This window comes from Vidua chalybeata, chromosome 15 (genome assembly GCF_026979565.1).
Source record: "Vidua chalybeata isolate OUT-0048 chromosome 15, bVidCha1 merged haplotype, whole genome shotgun sequence".
NCBI classification, from domain to species: Eukaryota; Metazoa; Chordata; class Aves; order Passeriformes; family Viduidae; genus Vidua; species Vidua chalybeata.
This window is the reverse complement of record NC_071544.1, coordinates 3,724,963-3,743,394: the sequence shown is the minus strand read 5'-3', so window position 1 is coordinate 3,743,394 and position 18,432 is coordinate 3,724,963. Positions and strand designations below refer to the sequence as shown.

At 38.9% G+C, this 18,432-nt stretch overlaps 1 protein-coding gene and 1 long non-coding RNA gene across 2 annotated transcripts in view; one reads left to right on the top strand and one right to left on the bottom strand.

Moving 5' to 3' along the window:
• Nucleotides 1–18,432, top strand: part of DOCK2 (dedicator of cytokinesis 2) — a 155,322-nt gene that overhangs the window by 77,722 nt on the left and 59,168 nt on the right. The window lies entirely within an intron of this gene.
• LOC128795630 (uncharacterized) lies at nucleotides 10,792–18,290 on the bottom strand. Its single transcript, XR_008433599.1, has 3 exons — nucleotides 18,162–18,290; nucleotides 11,019–11,132; nucleotides 10,792–10,939 (listed from the first exon to the last, which is right to left on the bottom strand). It is a non-coding gene; the product is annotated as an uncharacterized LOC128795630 (long non-coding RNA).

Sequence of the window (18,432 nt, the reverse complement as noted above, 5' to 3'; positions counted from 1 at the left end):
ACAAGATTGCAGCTAAATTCCCAGTACAGTGGTAATTTACTAGTAATCCTGTTCCCTGTTAATTCACTGGCCATTTCATTAGCCTTACTACTTCCATTAGCTCAGAACCTTTTATATAAGAATTGCACAGATTTTACCATATTTAATTTACAAGAATTGAGGAGATTGGTGCAGTGGGAAAGATCTTGTTACAGAATGTAGCAAACTGTTATGCAGCATCATGTAACACTTAGGCACTGTAATATAATTTAAGCAAAGTAATAGTGTGATATTACTCTATTATAAATTTTTAGAACAAAATGAGTGTTGGATTATTCCATTGCAGACAGAAAATGTCATATAATATATTGAGAAAATAAATATGTGTTTTAATACCAGATTTTACTTTTGTGATATTCATGAAGTCATGGGAATCTCTGTGCTGGTTGTGCAGTGGAATCTAGAATCCCAGTAAACAACATTCCAGTGCCAAGTTCTGAGTTCTCATTTCACCCACTAATTACCAGAGACTTTTAACGGTTTTGTTTGAGAATTTATCCAAATATTGCAGCAGCATTCTCCCCATCACAGCTGCTGTGCTCCAGGCAGATGGACTACTTTAAAAGTTATACTTGCCCAATTAAATTCCGAAAGAAGCTTTAGAAAGCTAATCCTTTGTGTTTTAAATAAAAGTAAAAAGCCCTTAAGGGTTTTATGAGAGCTCTCCTTTGGCTGTGGAGGCATTTGAGCTATGTTCCTGCATTCTTAATTTGAAAATTGCTATTTTAACTCTGTTGATTTTTAGCTACCTTGTCATCCAATACTCTGGGTTTACTATGAATTGTAATGAACATTTTGGTGCTGTTGTTTATATTAAATCAAGCTGAAAGGAAAAAAAAAAAAACATAGCTAGGAATGTTCAAATATTTGGATTGAAAACCCAGATTGGTGAATTTCAGTGAGTTATAGGTGTCTGTGCTTGAGTTAACAAATCAGTTCAACATTGCCAATTATTAAGTTTAAGTAAAATTTTTCTTGCCCAGAATCTAATTCTTCATTGTTTCCTGACACAGCAATTTAAAGTTCTTGTTTTGCTCATTTGTTGACATTGACTGAAGTAGGAAAAATCTTAAGGATCCATTTCATAGAAATGCTTTCAATTTATTTATTTATTTCACTCATAAAGAAAAAATTAAGTCAATTTTTAATTAATGTCTTGTACTAATACTAACAGTTTTAGTAGGAAAAAATTTACTGGGGTTTAACGTCCCATGGCTCCAGCTCTGCAGCCTCTTCCTGCCCATCCCTTCCCTGGGCACTGCCCACAGTCCCAAGGCAGTGCCTTGTGCCTTGGCTGCTCTGCTCCGTGCACTCCGTGGGTTTTTCCAGTCCCTCCATCCCCTGTTGGATAAGTGCCCCATGAGCTGCTGGATGTTATTTTTAAATGGTGCACATTTCATGCTCCTCTTTTCAAATGTCTTGAGTATGTGAATCTCACTGATGTTGCATTTTTTTTCTGTTTGGCTTGGCTGGTGCTGTTAAAGAAAATCTTGACTTTTAAGGTCTCTGCATGCTTTGCACACACAATTCTTAGTGGTGGTAGTTCCTCTTCAGTGTAAACTTATCCTTGCTCCATTGAAATTGTATCCCAGGGTGTGTAGCCAGTGAACACCTAAAAAACACTCAGGTGCAAAGCCTGCCCCCTCAAACAGCAATAAAACTGCTTTTCCCCTCTGGGGATTGTGGGTCTAAGTGCTTAGAAATGCACACACAGCTTAGTTAGACTGCCAGGCAGAGGAAGTTTGACAAGACATCGATATTTTTCTATGTAATTTCTCTTCCACCCTTCCTGCCTCTGCCTTCTTAATTTTTTCAAGAGAGTCAAACGTATTTTTTGGTTCATATTTCAGTTTAATGGTTGAAGCTCTGGGTAGAGAAGTGCAGTGGTAAGGATAAATGGAGATTACAGGGAATTGCATGGAATGAAAACCCATGCAGCAACAGTGGGGATTTTGGAAGAGTGCAGATGTGTGAGTGGTGGTTCTGGGGGTTTTCTGCAGTTTGTGGCAAAAGTTACTTATTTCACATGGCTTTCAAACTCTTCCAGCTGCGGTTGCACACCTTGATTTTTCATTTGACAAGTATGTTCAAAAAATAAATATTTTTCTTATAGTAAAAGTATGACGTAGTTTAGAATTTTGTTTTTCCCTTATGCATGTTTTAAAAACAATATTCCTTGAAACTAAATGTTTGAACAGAACTTTTTCAATAAATAAAGGAACTAGGTAAAATTTTGTGGGGGCTTTCAACAGGAAGGTGATTAATGTAATTTGCCTTCCACTTTTGAGCATCCACACTTTAAATTTCCCAACTCAATCTATGGAAGTGTGTTGGAACAAGGTGATTTTTAAGGTGCTGTCCAACATAAACTGTTCTGATTCTGTGATAGGTGACAGCTGTAATAACTGTATGATAATTTATTCAGACTCGACAGTTTTCTGTCGTGTTTGATTTGTGGTTTGTCCTGTAGAAAACAGATTTTCCATGGTGCACATTTGATGGACGTTTTCAGTTTAGAGAGGCAGCTTGCTGTATTTAATTATGGCTAGTGTTTGATAATAAGCTGCTTTCTAGGTGGGAGATTCTCAGGTTCTAAGAAATGTGTGTGACTCTCACTTTCCCTTCATGTTGCAAATCTTTCCAGGATTCCCAAACTGTTGCTGGGATCAGAGGCTGCCTGTGGGGGCTGCTGTGAACTCTGTGCTTGTCAGTGGCTGCAAACAGAGCACTGCAGAGCTCTCCTTCTATGCAGGTTCAATTTTCAAAACAAAACACTGATATCTGAAATGCACCATTTTTAGTTAACAAGTCTGAATTAAGGCTTTAATTGTGTTGTTTTGGATGTTCCTTTTGTTCCATTTCATTTTCTGTCTCCATCAGAAACTTCAGCAATAGCTGTTGGCCAAGCTGCTTAATTTAACTCTTCTTTGCATAAAAGTCATGTTGGGTTTTTTCCCTCAAAATAATGAGAGATGTTAAGTTTAGATATGCTTCTGAAATCCCTGGAGACTGCAGTGAAACATACATCACCAGCTAGCACAGAGGGCTGGAGATGGATTTGAAACCATTGGAATTGGATGATGCTGAAAATTACCTCTTTCCTGTCCTTCTTTCTTGCAGAGGGAAATGGATGGAAGTGTGCTCAGAGTTCCAGAGGAACTGCATGCAAGGAGGCCTCTGAAGGGAATGTTTTCAGATGAAAATGGGTGACAGATGCAGAGCCTATAAAGTAGAAACAGTCCCCCAGAAGTGCAAATTTGCAGCTTATTGTGATACACAGGAAAAGCTGGCAGGGAACAGGAAAGATGAAACTGCTGAGAGAGATTTTTAAATGGCCTCTGTGTACAGGGGCCTGTTGTTGATCACAACAAGGAGTCTTTATTGCTTTGGGTCCCACAGAATGCAGCACAAAGCTATTTATGAAAGTAAATGTGTTTATTATAGGAGATGGAGTAATTTGCGGAATATAGTTTTGTACCTGGAGTTTTCTCCAGTGCACAGCTTGTCTAGTGTAATATTCTTCTATTTCTTACTCTAATTGGGCAGCACACAGAATATCTGTTTCTGTTGGTATGCATGGCCACAGAGGAGTTCTCTGGATGTCCCTGGATGTGCTCAGTTTTCCCCTCCAGCAGAGCTTTGGCAATGCTGAAGGAACTTTGCTTGAGCAAAAAGGACTGAAGAAGGCAAGAACTTTTTTATAAATCCTACTGGTGGGTTTTGTAAGCCTCCAGGTGGGATCAAGGTGGCTGGGAAAGAGGATCTAACAGAGATAAGGAATACAGGGTAGGATGGAAGTTCCTGTCCTCAGAAAGGGAACATTTCAGTGATGGAAGAGATTACAGGATTTTGTCTCTGATTAATTTTACAGCAAGATCTGAAAATTACTTCAGGTTGGTGAGACTGGGTAGAGAAGAAGCTGTGATATTTACTGCAGCAGAAAATGGACTTAGCTAAGCAAGTTTTAGGGATGAAAATTGAGTGTGGTTTGCCTATGATTTGATTGAGATGATGCAATGCCATTCCACATGAAGTGCTGAAGATGCACTAAGATAAAACCATGATGATCTTATTTCTGAAATAACTTTCAGAACCACGGTACTTGAAATTCCTTTATTCTACTTTAATAAAAATAAAAGTTCTTTTCCTTTGAAAAGATGATAGATTCAATTTGCTCTGTCAGGAAAAACAAATTCTTCATGGATTAGAAAACATTTTTATCTCAGTATTTCTTCTGGAGCATATGCTGGGAATTGTTCATGCAAGGTTTAGTGTCAGGAGGTAAGATACAACTCTTTATTCACTTTAGAAGGAAGCATTTCAGTCACATATTTATATACAGACACAAGCTGGATTTTTTTTCAGTGTTAGGTTGCAAAGATGAGTGTACTTAAAACTGAGAAATTTCTCTTGAAGAACTGCTTGAATGCCTACAGGGAGAGGGAAGTTATCCAATGTGACAGGCTGGTGAGCTGGAAAGTGTCCAAATAGCTGGTTCACAGCACAAAATTTCAGTGCTCTTCCTTGTATAAATCTTATCAGTTGAAAAAATATTGCCAAGTACTTGATGTTTGTATCAAAGTGTGCACGCATTTTACACATTGTAGGTTTATATTCAGGCTTAATAAAATGTTAACAGAGCTGTATGTAGGTAACCTGTGCAAGGCAGGTTTGCACCCTGTGCTGCTTTGCAGGCCTCAGCATTTGGTTAGAGACAGATATGTTCATAAAAATGACCTTTTGAACTTTCTCTTTGGTTGTTAATTATATTGACTGTGCCTGTTAGAACAGCAAAACTTACTAATTTTTCCCAAGTAGCAAACTTAAAAGCTGCATTTTCATGGTTTCTGTGTGACAGATTGCCACTGCCCAGCACCTTTCTCCTGTTGAGACACTGCTACGAGAAATACCATTTAAAACCAGTATAAAGTGCTTGCTAAAGACTGTGACTTCTACACTGGAGTTGTTTTCATCATTACAGTATTTATTTAATTCTAAAAAACAAGTTCTGAGTGTACTTGCTGCAGTCCCTTAGCTTTCAGTTGGTTTCTGGGTTTTTTTTTTCCTAATAAATGTATCACTTCAGATCAAGAATGACATGGCAAAGCTGCATCCAAAAGTATTTAGCAGTCTGCTGTGCTGCAGCTGTGTGGGAAGCCTTGTAAGCACTGGGTGTTCAGTTATGATTCTTTAGGCTCTCCAGAACTTTTTTTGCTACTTCAGTAAGTGGGAGTTTCAGCAAATGTAAGGAGTCAACTGTTACTCTCACTTTTGTCACAAACCTGGGTATTTGGGGAAGCAGTGAGAGAAGAAACCATGCCAAGCTCTCACTGAAATCCATTGTCCCATGGCTTCTGTTCCCTGTGGAAGCACTGGAACCTGGGTGGGAACATTGTGCCAGCTCTCATCATGGTAACAGGGTTGGAATTTATAATTGCATCCTGTGGGTTTTTTACCTGTGTTCCTCCAGAGCAGTGAATGACATCAGGAATGTGAGTAACTGGATATTTCATCCTCCAGAGGTGTATTTTGTGTACTCAGCTGAATGTACCTGGCTGTGCCTCTTCCCAGATGTCGCTTTTGAGAAATATTTTTGGTGTGGGGGAATAGAATTAGGGCAGCTCAGAGTGGGTTAGCAGCAACTGGCTGACAGTAAGTGCAGGAGAGACTGGAATTGTGCTTATTGGCTTTGGCATGGTGTCTGCAGAGACTGACACTTCCCACAGGCTCCCAAATTCTGGCACAAAAAGCTACAGGTGGAGGAGAAATGGAGATTGGGATACAAGGAGCTGGGGACTCCTCTGAGAAAATCTCTGCTCAGTTATGGCCACGGCTGTTTTCAGTGCCAGAGGAAGCTTTTCTCAGGCTGTATCACCCTGCAGTGTAGTCTGCTCAGTCAGGCTGATGCCTTGGCACATCTCCTTGGGAATGTTTGCAAAATGGAGCTGTGATATGATTGGCAATAAGGTTGGTAGTTTGGGTTCTTGTATAGGTTCTGTTTCATTCTATCCTTAACCTGTCAGGAGTCAGAATTACCCATTCTGGAGGGGGATTAGTGAGGAGTAGAGCAAGAGAAACCTCTGTTTATTTTGAGTCCCTGCTATAAGTAATTTTATATCAAAACACACCAGCCTGCTGATGTTGGAGAGTTCAGTCACATGTCTTTTGAGGGGTTACAATTAAATGAAGGAGAATTGTATGATAAATCTTTGTTCTCTTCTTCTGACTTTGCAATTGCCAATTTTAGTTCTGTTTCATATCATCAATAGCGAATAGTATCATCATTAAGGAAATTCACAGTTGAGATTTATAAGACTTAAAAGTATTTGGTAGGAACACAACTCTTGGTTTCATGTGTATTTAATACCTCATAGCTCCATGTTGCAATAGAATAATGGCAAGGAACAATCCAGGTGTGTTTTACTTGTGTCTGCTCTGTTGTGCAGTACTTCTCTCTAAATCCATGAGAAAGGCAGCAGGTTTATTCTCTTTTATGAGCATTGTATAGGTAGTTTTTGGAGTTGTGTTTCAAGTCTGCTTCACCAACTTATCCATAATTCTCTGTGACTTTATTCTGTCAATTCATACACCACTTCTGCTCTCTATATTTAAACAGTCTGCAGCTTACTGTTGTTTGAGAGGTGCACAGATTGTTATTATGCAGGGCAGGTGCCTTTATTTTTGAATTGTAGCATCATTATTGCCTGACTACCTTTTCTAAAGGTGGAGAGAACTTGCCTTTGAAAAGCCTTGCTTTTTGTGAGGAGAGGATTTGAAAGAATCCCACTTCAGTTAATTATTTATAGCCTGAAAAATAATGTAGCTTTACAATTGCTCTCCAAGCTTGGCACCACTCCCCACATAAGAAGCACCAGGAAAATGAAAGTTTCTCTGCACTCATGCTTTGACAGAGACACCCATTCTAAATTATAGCATTACTGCCATGTGTAGCATTATTTTATATTATTAAAATATTTACGGCTAGATACTGGTTTTTCTTCAAAGCAATAGAATAAAAATTTAGTCCAAACTTGTCCCACTGGGATAAGGCAAACAACTGGCTAATTTGTTCTTCACACTTTATTCAAATAATGTTCTTTTATTTTTACTTTTTTTTTGGTGGTTACTGCTGGCTTGGGGAGATTATGAAAGCTAAAATTGTCTCAGTACTAGCAGGTACTGAAGAATGCTGGAAGATGGAATATTCAAAAAAATGCCAAGCAACTTTTTCTCCTGGTATTTAAAAGAAAATGTGTATTTCTTCTTTATCCAAAGCTTGTACAGTTTCTCATGAAGTTGGAAATAGTCTGAGTTACAAACAGACACTTGGCTGGAACTCAAATGCCCCTGATGACTGAAGGGCTTAGGTGACTTCTTAAAAAACCTTAAAACTAAAAGGATAAATTTACAGGTTTTCTGTCAACCTTGTAACTATTTGTTTCTCTGTAGTCAGCTCTTAATATTGATAATATTTTTTATTTCTTAATATCCAAGAAATATCAATGTAAATAATTTCTTAAATCCCTACATTCTCCATGTAGAGACTCTGCAGTTTGAGGCTGGAGAAGCCACAACACCCCTGGTTAAGGGCTGAGATTCAGTAGCTGGGGGTCTTTGGCACAGAGCAGACCTCCTTTAGAAACAGAGGATGAAGGAAATTCTGTGAAACTGTGGGGTCTTAGGAGGAGGAACTGCTGCATGTAGTGAGATAATACTTACATTTAAAAGGAATTCAATCCCATGGCAGAAAAAGTGAGATGATGACACTTTATTTTGTGTTGAAATGGGAAAAGAGAGTGATCTGGTAATGCATTAAAGTATCCTATAGATATATTTCTGTCCTGCTGGGCACATTTAGAATCATGGATCTTGTGTCTGGTCTGTCCTGGAACATGTCCAAAGAGCAAAGGTGCAATCATGGTTTGCAAAAATAAATCACAAAGTGTAGATAAACATTTCACTCTCCTCTTAGGAAAGGTGATGCTTCACCTTATTGAGTTTCTAAGATGGCACCACAGAGGGAGGGAGGTGACCCTTTGATGACCTACTCACTAAGGGGAAGATGAACATCTCTGGACACTGCAAGGGCTCTGAACCTTGCTGGAGAAATGAACAGCTTCTCTGGGCAACACAAGCTCATGTCCCAGCGATGTCAAGGGCAAAACAAAAGCCTGTTTGTTTCCTTGCCTTTCCCATTTCAGATATTTCTCAATATTGGTACCTTATAACTGATTTTATATCTTGTATAAATTCAAATTTTATTTTTAGCTTACAAAGTTATCCTTAGAGAGTCAGAGAAGTTAATAATTGATGATTTGCCCAATAAATCTGCAGTGTCCTGAGCTGTGTGGCACCTGCTTGTCACTCAGGGTTGGGGTTTTTGTTATTCAGTCTTTACTGAGGCTGGCAGTTTGAAGAAGTCCAAAAGTTCTATTTGGGAACTGCAATAAGCCTAACTAAAAGGCTGCATGGAAATAAGTATCTTCACTAAATTTTTGTATGCTCAAATTATTTTTCCACCAGTGAGGGCAATTAATTTCAAAGAAGACAGGAGAAAGAAGACATGCAGCATTCTGTACAAATTAATAGAGACTTCAGTTCCTCATATGTTTTGGACTATGTGAAGTCCTTTGAAAGTAATATGTAAGTTAATTGCATAAGCAGATGAATATTTGCTTAAAGTCACTTTCCCTGTACTTTCTGATCCTCTTCTAAGCATAAGAATGCAGAATGGCCCAAATAATTGAGTATTTTACATGATTGCTCTTTTCTTCTCCAACTAGAGATGATAGAGTCTCTGAAGTAGTTACATAACATGGAATATGGCCTGCCCTGTCTCAGGAACAAAGATGACCTTTCTTCTTTTTTGTATCCCTGGGATCATCTCCCGGGGCCTGTTAGTGAAATATCAGCAATTTTACAGAAGTTCCTTCCTTCCTTCATTATTCCATATGAGCACTGTGTTGCCTTAATGGCCCTGCAACAAGGTTATTTTCAGAAAACTGTAGTGTTTTTTCTTTTAAAGAATAATTTCACTGTAAAAGGTCTCTTCAGGTTTAATTTGGGTAAGTAGCAGTGTTATTCAAGCAAAATACTGCAATGTAAACCTGTATTATTAAGAAGGGAAGTAAAACATGAAGCAAGTAGGTGTGGTTGTGTCTCACTTCAGACATGACTGGACATGCAGTTTTTCCCATGTTTTCCAGAAAAAGTTGAACAAGAAACCAAATTAGTACCTTACCACAAAGCTGAGCCAGGCAGACAGCCCAGAAGCTGTTAGAGAGGCTTGTGTTAGGGTCATTATATAACGTGTTAGCTGCATAAAATCAGGTGTGTGTTTCAGGTTTTTGTTGGTAGGTTTGTTTTGTCTTGTAAAATAAAATAAAAAAAAACAACAACAACAAAACCAAACTAACAACTAAACACCTTTAAAAATTGCTGGGACCCACAAAAATGTTGCCATGTGTCATCTGTCAAAATTGCTTTGTTATTCCCCTAAGTCCAGAAAAAGAGTTATGAGGCAGGAATGTCTAACTGGCAGCCTGAGGGCATGTGTATCCTTGTGTAATAGGAATCGACCTAATTCAGTGGGAGCACCCTTTCCTTTTTTTAAAAAAATAAATTTCATATGTTGATAGAGATGTTTATAATCCTGGTGTCACTTGTTTTGTGAAGAGCTTCCAGAAAATCACAGCATTCTCAGAGCTATTTCTGCTGCTATAATTAAGATTTTGTTAGCAGACTAACAAGGCTTATTTTGGTGCCCTTTGCATGTCCCCAGGGTATCCCACAGGTTTGCACATCAGCCTGTTTCCCCATTAGCCTGTCTGGGAACACTGCTGTGCCCAGAACTGTGGGGACACACTGATGCAGGGCTTAGAGACAGCAGCAGGGAAATCAGCTGAACAAGGGCTACCCATGCCCACATCCTGCACATTTACATTCCTCAGTTTCCTTGCCACCAAAGAGCCTGCTCCCCACACACTGCTGTGAAATCCTGGATGATGCTCTTCAAATCAGCAGAGTGCAAGTTCCTTTTTCTGTCTTCTCCCAAATCCCTGGGACCACATTACTGGTTTCCTGTTTTCATGCTTGGATGCTCTGTTCTTCCAGAGCATCTGTGCCTTGAGCTGCACAACCTGCTAGGGCCGACCTAATGTCCTGGAGCTCTCTAATTGCAGCACAGGCAGGCAGAATTTTGTCATAATCTGGAAGGGCTAAGGGAGCTCCACTACTGCTCCCGTGTTTCAAATTCCCTCCTTCTCTACTGCCTTGTTCATTCAGAATCAACTTATAAACAATATTAGTTCTCCTCTTATTCGGTTGTAACCTTTTTTTTAATATATATAATTTGATGTCTTTTTAATATATATAAATTATTTGCAATTATTTGCTAAGTATTACTAAATATTTTAATGTTTGTTGTATTTAACAGTCTTGGAGGTCAAGACCTTGTACAAAGACGAGATCAAATAAAAGACACTTTTACCTTATGTGACTACAGTGCCATTTCAAAAAAGACAAATGGCCTTGATCTAGTAGTAAATGCTTTATTTTCATATTTTATAAATATAAGAAAGACATCTTTATTTTAAGGGAAATACTTAAGAAAATAATACTCTCCATTACTGGATTCCTGACACTAAGCTCTGCAGCCTAGGAAATCTTGTTTTAAGACTTAAAATATTAGCAACTTCCTTTAAAACAAAGCAGAACAAGTTACATTTTTTTTTTCTTCTAAATGAACATGCCTTGAAAACTGATAATCTAAATGGAAAATTTGATTCCAGTCCCTCCAGCTTCCCAGACTCTTGCCTTAATAGGATAATGTTGCAGCCATAGTTTGGAGAGTCCTTGACCAGGAACCACGCGATAGATCACAAGATCCAGCTCTAGGAAGCTGTAATGGAACATCCAGCTCAATGGATATTGACTTCATGTTAACTAATATGTGAAAACAATTTGTTTATGACACCTACCATAAGGATGTTGTCAAGATATGAGATTTCTCTTCAAGTATCTTGGAAGTCCTTTTGGCTATGTGATGGTACAGCATCGACCAAATGCTTGTTCTGTCCCTCAGCTCTCTAGAACTAAAAGGACAGAAAACAACCTGCTTCACAACAGGTCCTTTGGTGGCACTTCAGGGGAGGACTAGAACAAAGATGACACTACCAACCATGATCTAAGAAGCTTTTCTGAACAGCTTCAGTAGCACAGTCCTGAAGCTGCTATTAAACCCAATGGTGTTAATATGGAAAATACAGTGGAGGTGTAGGTTGTAATGGTTCTAATCATCACCTTTTCCCTGTGTTGTTAGATATGTACTGATGCTCCCACACACTCTGGATTGCAGTGACTAATCATAAAAATAAGAGGCTATAAGACTGCTCAGGTGATGCAAACTCTGAATATCAGAGGTATAACAGATTATATTTCTCTGGCACTCTCATTGATCAAGTTTGCTTTTATATGCATGTGATTCTGCTTTTTGTTTGTTTCCTGTAAGGATTGCAATTCCCTGACATGTATCTACACTCATTATTTCTGTTTGCTCTGTCCAGGAGGAGGTGTTGGTACCCTGGCTTCTTAGCAAGGCAATGTATTTGAATGAAATCCTTGCTTAGAGATGAGGAAAAATAAATCTCCGCAAGTAGCCTTGACTATTTTGGCAGTAAAGCAACACAAAGAAGTGTCCTTTTGGCACACAGTCATCATCCTCAGAAGGAGTTCAGATGGTCAGATGACATGGCACCACAAAATATTTGATAATCATGTTTGGGAAATTGTTGAAAATTGTTTGAAGCCCAGTTTGTGTTTGGGAAGACCAGTTGTAACACAGTGCTGTTACATCAATGCTCACCCATTTTTCTGAGGATGGTTTATGTTTGGGGTTTTTTAGGGAGCAATTTTAATTTCAGAATAAGGATATAATTTTATGTCAGAGGGGTTTAATGCCAGGGGAGAAGAGGTGCTGGCTTTTACCATCCTGGTGCATTTTCCAAACAGCCAAGAACAGGAGTTCAGTTTTGTCCCATTGTGGTTTTAGGATTCAGAGGCTCCTGGATTGCAGTGACTGAGCAAGCAAGGGACAGTCACACCCCTGATGGAGCCTAAGCCAGGGCACTCTGGAATTCTTTACCTTTTATGGGCTTTTGATTAATTTTCCTTTTTCTCATTAAAAAAAAAAAATGGAAGAAAAAACAAGAGCTAAAATAATCCCTGACTTAGGGAAACTTCTATCTGTATATTATTAGAGTATCAAGATTCTCTGTTTACCTTACATTAAAATTGAAATTCAACCAACTGGGACATAAGTGACATGCCTTGAAGAGACCCACACCTGAGGAGGATGCATAATTGGCTGTAGGTTGTGGATTGTAGATTGTGTCCATTGGCAGGACATTCTGTAATTCTTGGAGTTTTATCCTTTCTTCTTTATACATATGTTTCCACAGCGTTTTCTTTCATGGAGAATTCCCTATTCTTTCCATTAAGCAACTTACCCAAGATTCAGTATGAAAAACTCTCTTTAGAAAGATTTTGGGTTTTGCTATGAAATTTTTAGTTTTGCCCATTATTTTGCTAATGAGACTCCAAGATTTTTTTCAAGCTTAAAAGTGGAGCCCACTATTACAAAACAATTAAAAAACTTACTAAAAGCTCCTACTGGCTATCATTTAAATATGAAAAGTATTTCAGATGCAAATTGAAACTGTTCTAATATTTGCTGGTTGCTATTAATCAATCCTAAGCAAACACTGTGGGTAGATTGGTTAGTGTAATGGATGTAATTTATTGGAAAATATTATTTTTATTGGGCCCTATTTTCTCCATAAGATCAATTTAAAAGTAAAGAAAGAAGTTTCTGGAGTGAAATGACTTTCAACAGGTTTAAGCCAAACAATTGTCCTAAAGCTTTGTTTTAGCCATTCACAAATACATTTTATTAGTCTCATCTCTGATCAAGTAGTTGAAATTTAATTTAATTTTTCTGTCTTCAATAAGTGCAGCTGAAAAAGAACAAAATCAAATAGAGTGATATAGTTCTGGGAATACAGGAGATGGCTCTGTTTCGTTTTAAGGAAGTGAATCATCATCCAAGACATTCGTCTTCACATTGTGTAAATTTAAAGTACATGGCTTAGCAATAAAAGATGCTGCTGCACTTTGAAGGGCTTGGATTGCTCGCTTCTGATCTTTTTGACCCCGGGGTTGCTCTCCCTTGCAGCTGCTCTGTTCTGCTCTGCAGTCTCCTGTTGCAGCCCTGGCTGGGTTGGTTGCTGCTGTTATATTTTGCACCTCAGGGCAGGGAACCCTTCCCCCAGCCCCTCTGTCACCTCCTGCAAGTTCCCAAGCTGCTTTCCAGTCCTTTCAAATGGAAGAGATTGGCCAATCTTTGTACAGTAAATAACCCATGGCTGGTATTTGTATTCTGAGTCCTTGCCTGTGCTTGGTGTGTAGTTCCACTGTTTGTCATCATCTCTAACTGGGAATGAGTGCGCTGGGACACTGGGCAGGACCAGCCACGCTCTGCCTGCTTGGCTGCCCACCTGCTTTAGTGCCATCAGGGCAATGCAGCAGCACTGAAATAAGAAACCAGGGAAATGAGCAGCCTGAGAGCCCTGGGACACTGGGGTGTCTCAGTGCACATCTCATGTACCAGGGCAGGAAGGTCCTTCTGGCCTGCAGGACCAGGCTCAGGAGACTGTGGGGATGCAGAGGAGGAGGGGAAAGCTGCACAGACCCCTGCAGGCAAAGGATGGGAGATTTCATCTGCTAGAGCAGAGCTGAGGTCAGGAGTGTGGCAGCAGTGCTTAAGTGAGGAGGTGAAACAGCTCTTTTTTTTTTTTTTCTTTGATAACTGTGCTCTGGACTAGTTCAGTTTCCAAGCAATGATTGCTCATTCCAGATCACAGCACCACAGAAGAATCACAGAATATTCTGGGTTGGAAGGGACTCACAGGGGTCATTGGGTTCCACTCTTTAGGGAATGGCCCATACAGGTATTAAACCCACAACCTGGGCATTATTAGCACCATGCTCTGACCAGCTGAGCTCAACTCAGTGCCTTCTGACCTCATTGGTTATTGTTATTCATAATTTATTTGTAAATATGCTTTGAAGATGAACATAAAGTTAATATTACAGGAAAAGTAGTAAATTACACAACTGTGTTTGAACACAGACTTCAGCAGAAGTTAAATCAATTACAGTGGAGTGTTCATATCAACCAGAGACAGTAGCAGAAATTCTGGAGAGGATTTATGGCACAAAACCAGCCAAACAATAAAACCCAGCAGCAGAAAAAACATTACAGAGAATGAAAAATCTTCCTTTTTGGAGTATTGCTGGAAAATCAGTACAACATTAAAAATACTTCTGTATTAAAAAAAACAAAGATGGTAAAGGACATACTCCATGAAAGTCAAGCTATTTTTATGTCCTACCATGAACCATTATTTTATTGTTTTTATCTATGTATGGAAAAGTCTTGAATGAAATAATACTGAAATTGTTGTGTTTGTCTAACTTGTAATATGTCTTAAAATCACACAGAGCAGCTGCAGTTACTCTCTCCTTGTGTTACAAAATTGTTCTGTACTATTCTTCCTGGTATTCTGTTACTTTCATAGTTGTGCATCCTTTTAGCTAAGTCTTGTGGATATAAAGGAAATGGTAGAACAAGCTGAAACAGCCCAGCATGTTTTCAGTCAGAAATGCAAGGCTGTCAGTGAGATGCAGAAGCAGGATGCTGTTCAGTCAGCTATAAAACACAAGGAGACAGAACCAATGAACATAAAAATGGAAAATTAAGAACTAAGAGTGGATGAATGTTACTGTAAGTGAATTATTAGCACCACGTGCTCATTGGCAGGCTCCAAGTCTGTATGGATTGGGAGCTATTCTCCATTCCACACGTGATGGATACTCGAGGTTGTTGCATAGCAGCCTGTCCTAATGTTTATGTATTTGTGCCTTTCCAGCTCGAAACACATTTTAGGACTGCACATGCATTGGCAGGGACATCTATTTCTGGAGAGAAACAGAACTACTGCATTAGCAATTCACTTGAAATTCTGCTTATTTTTCCTTTCAGACTGGTATTGTTTAGTATTTGCATAATATGATCAAGATGTTTGTCTCAGCTTCTACATATGCCACAGTTCTCAAAGTTTAATGGGGTTTTCTGAGGAACTTTGGCTTCAAGTTACTGTAGTTCTTTGTGGCATCACTGAGCATCTTCCATACTTGTTTTCATGTTGCTCTTTAGCTCATGACAAGGAACAGCTGTGATGACTCAATGATTCTGTGAAGACAGTATTTTTTGAGACATTCTCAATAACAGACTTGTGGTACAACACAAATATTGATGATTTTTAACACTTGATTAAAATAGGTGATTGATTAGTTTTTCTTTAATTGCACTCAAGATGAAATATTTCTCACTTTTCCTCCAGAAAAATGTTTGTACTTATTTCTGAACAAAAAAAAAAAAAAAAAAAAAAAAAAAAAAACAATCAAAACAGAACTCTGGCCCAATGAAATTTTTGGCCACTCTCTTTATGTGCATTATTTTTACAATTATTCTTTCTAACATGCAATGAATTTTGAAACTTCTGGCTTATCCTAAAAGGGAGTTCAGAATTAAACCTAATCTATGATTGCTGCAACCACCACAAGAATGCTGGGTTGTTTGAATAAGTTTCTTTGCCCCGTACAGAAAGCCATGTGTTAATCAAACATGAACCATCATTAGTGTGGGGTCACAGGTTGTGAGGCTGGTGCAGAGCCCCCTTACCTCCCCCTGCTTGTGAGGGTGAGCAAAATGAGCATGTCCATGTGGTTTTGTGCTTACACTCAGGCTCTGTGTTGGTAAAGTGCTCTATTAATGAGGGTAAATGCTACTTAAGCGCCTACATTAAATAAATATCCCCCTGAGTCCTTCCAGAAGTGCATCTGCATGAGGATTGCCTACCCTGCAGCCACTGAAACCCTTCTACTAGATTAGATCAAAATGTAGCTTCATTCCATGTTATTTCTGTTGTTTTTCCAGTGCATTTGCCTCATCCTTGTGCTGCTGCTCTATTTGAAGTTACTAAGGCAACCTGTCACCATCTGCTATTATAAAGTGTGCTGGGCTTCAGTTGCTAGGTGTTGAAGTTTGTCATCTTACTCATATGATCCTGATGTTCCTCAGCTGTTTCTTTTCCTGTTCATGTTGCATCCACAGCTAATCTGCACTTTTTCAGCAGCGCAAGAGATTCCACATCTTCCTGCTTGACCTTAGGAAGCCCTGTTTGTTTTACAGAATAAGTCTGCAATTCCTTTTGGTGTACTTTGTATATACTCAAATGAAACAACATCTCTTTCCCCTTACCCACTACCTTGCAGTGTTTATACTAAAGCCAGCACTTTATTTCATCTATATATAGCATTAATTATGGGGGATTTTAAGTGGACAGAGAATTTGAAGGTTTCCTGGACATTTCTTCCTCTGTTTCATTTTCATTTGACACCTATTTACTCATGTTCCTGCTCCTTACAGCAGTGCAGCGTTCATACTATTAATTGCCCCATTTCTTTACACATTTTTGAAAGTCTGTCTGAAAATTGGATAATTTAAAAAAATAGAATTCAGTGCTGTTTCTGTTTTGGGTTCTTTTGTGTTCATAAGGAAATTAATATATTGAAGTTGGGAAATATATTATTAGAGCATGCATATTTTATTGCAGTCATGCAGAATTGTTTCTGGGTTTTTTTCTGTTCATATTGTCTCAGCATTAAAGTGTTTACTTTGATACATTTATTTTTTATACATTTGACCTAGTTCTAATCAGTGTTTTCTGCTGTAATTCACAGGCTAAATCCTAACAACTTGAGCACTGCTAAAATGATTTGCTAGGATTCTACCTGAACGTCACCTTGTCTGCTACAACCTTTTCTATCCTATTCTATTCTAACCTATTCTATCTATTCAATCCCTATGTACGACGTTTGACTTAATGAAATCAGTTTTTTAATAGATTATTTTGTGATTCTGAATTTCTTCTGCCCATCCTGTGGACACATAGGCTGTGGCCAGGCACAAGAGCTGGTTTTGTGCAGAACTTACTGTTCACAGGCAGTTTGTGCTCTTTGCACACTCCAGTAAGAGGCACTTAAACCCCAGAGGAGAATTTCAGCGAATGCAGAGAGGTGTTTGCAGGTTTGAGCACAGCTGTGGAGAGCCCTGAGTTACCTTTCAGTTCTGCCAGGGCGAGTGGCAGTGCTGGGGGTGCAGGGGCACTTCAGAGATCTGGGGCTGCCTCTGAGAAGCGAATACTTATTGCTGCCATTTGGGGATTAGGAGGGAGGGGCAAGCTTTAAACCTATAAAGATGCTAGCAGATGATTTCTGATAGTTGGGATTGCTGGCAAGAAAATTATTAAAGATCAAACTGTATTTGTATTTCCCTGCTTTACAGTTACATGGAAAGGATGGAGGAAGTTTTTGCAGCAAACCATCTTTACTGACACCTTTTTTATTATCATTCAGTCCACCTGATGTGAATTTGACAGATTTAATGTGAGGTCCTGGCCAGCAAGACCTTTGCTTATGGCTCTTTTCAAGGCATATCATCTGTTAAATTTAAAATCACCATACCCAGTCACTAAGGCATTTGTGCTGTACTACACACATACAGACATAGCTAGGCACATTTTTTGAAGTTGGTTTTAGCAAAAGAAATAACCTCCTTAAAGTCTTTTTGCCCTTAAGCATTATAATACGTCTATACAATGCTTGTGAAGAAATGGTGCTTATTTCAAGCAATGATTATTTAACTTGAGTCTAGAAAGACATTCACTGGTGAATGCTTAACTGCTAAAAATACGAGCTGCTTTTCGTGTCAATTCTCTAACTTCTGCCAGTAATCTTTTTTCAAAATCGAGACATGAGAAGAAAACCCCCACACAATTTCAGTACCAAATCCTTTGCAGTTCATTATTCTCTTCAGCTATGCATTTAACACCCCAGCAAAGATTTGTCTGCTCCAGAACTGTTAAAGTGAAGTACTACTACAGGAAATCCAGCATTTCTTTTAGAAGAGCATCAGTACCCGAGAACACACGATTTCTTACCTGAAAGCTTTTGGTTTACCTGCAGAAAATGAGTCTTCTTAGCCTTAAAAAGTAGGCAAGGCTCTCACTAGCACTAAGGTTACTCCAAAAGAAGGTACGATAGGTCCTTTAGGTTGTAATTTCACTCTTTGTATGCAAGAGGTGTGCTGGGTCTGCTCGCGTAGGAATAAATAAATAAAGCCCAGCAGCACGAACCGGAGAGCAGCTCTTGGAGGGAAGCACAAGACCTCTAGTGGTCACAGGCAGAGCTGAGCAGGGACTGTTCTGCTCT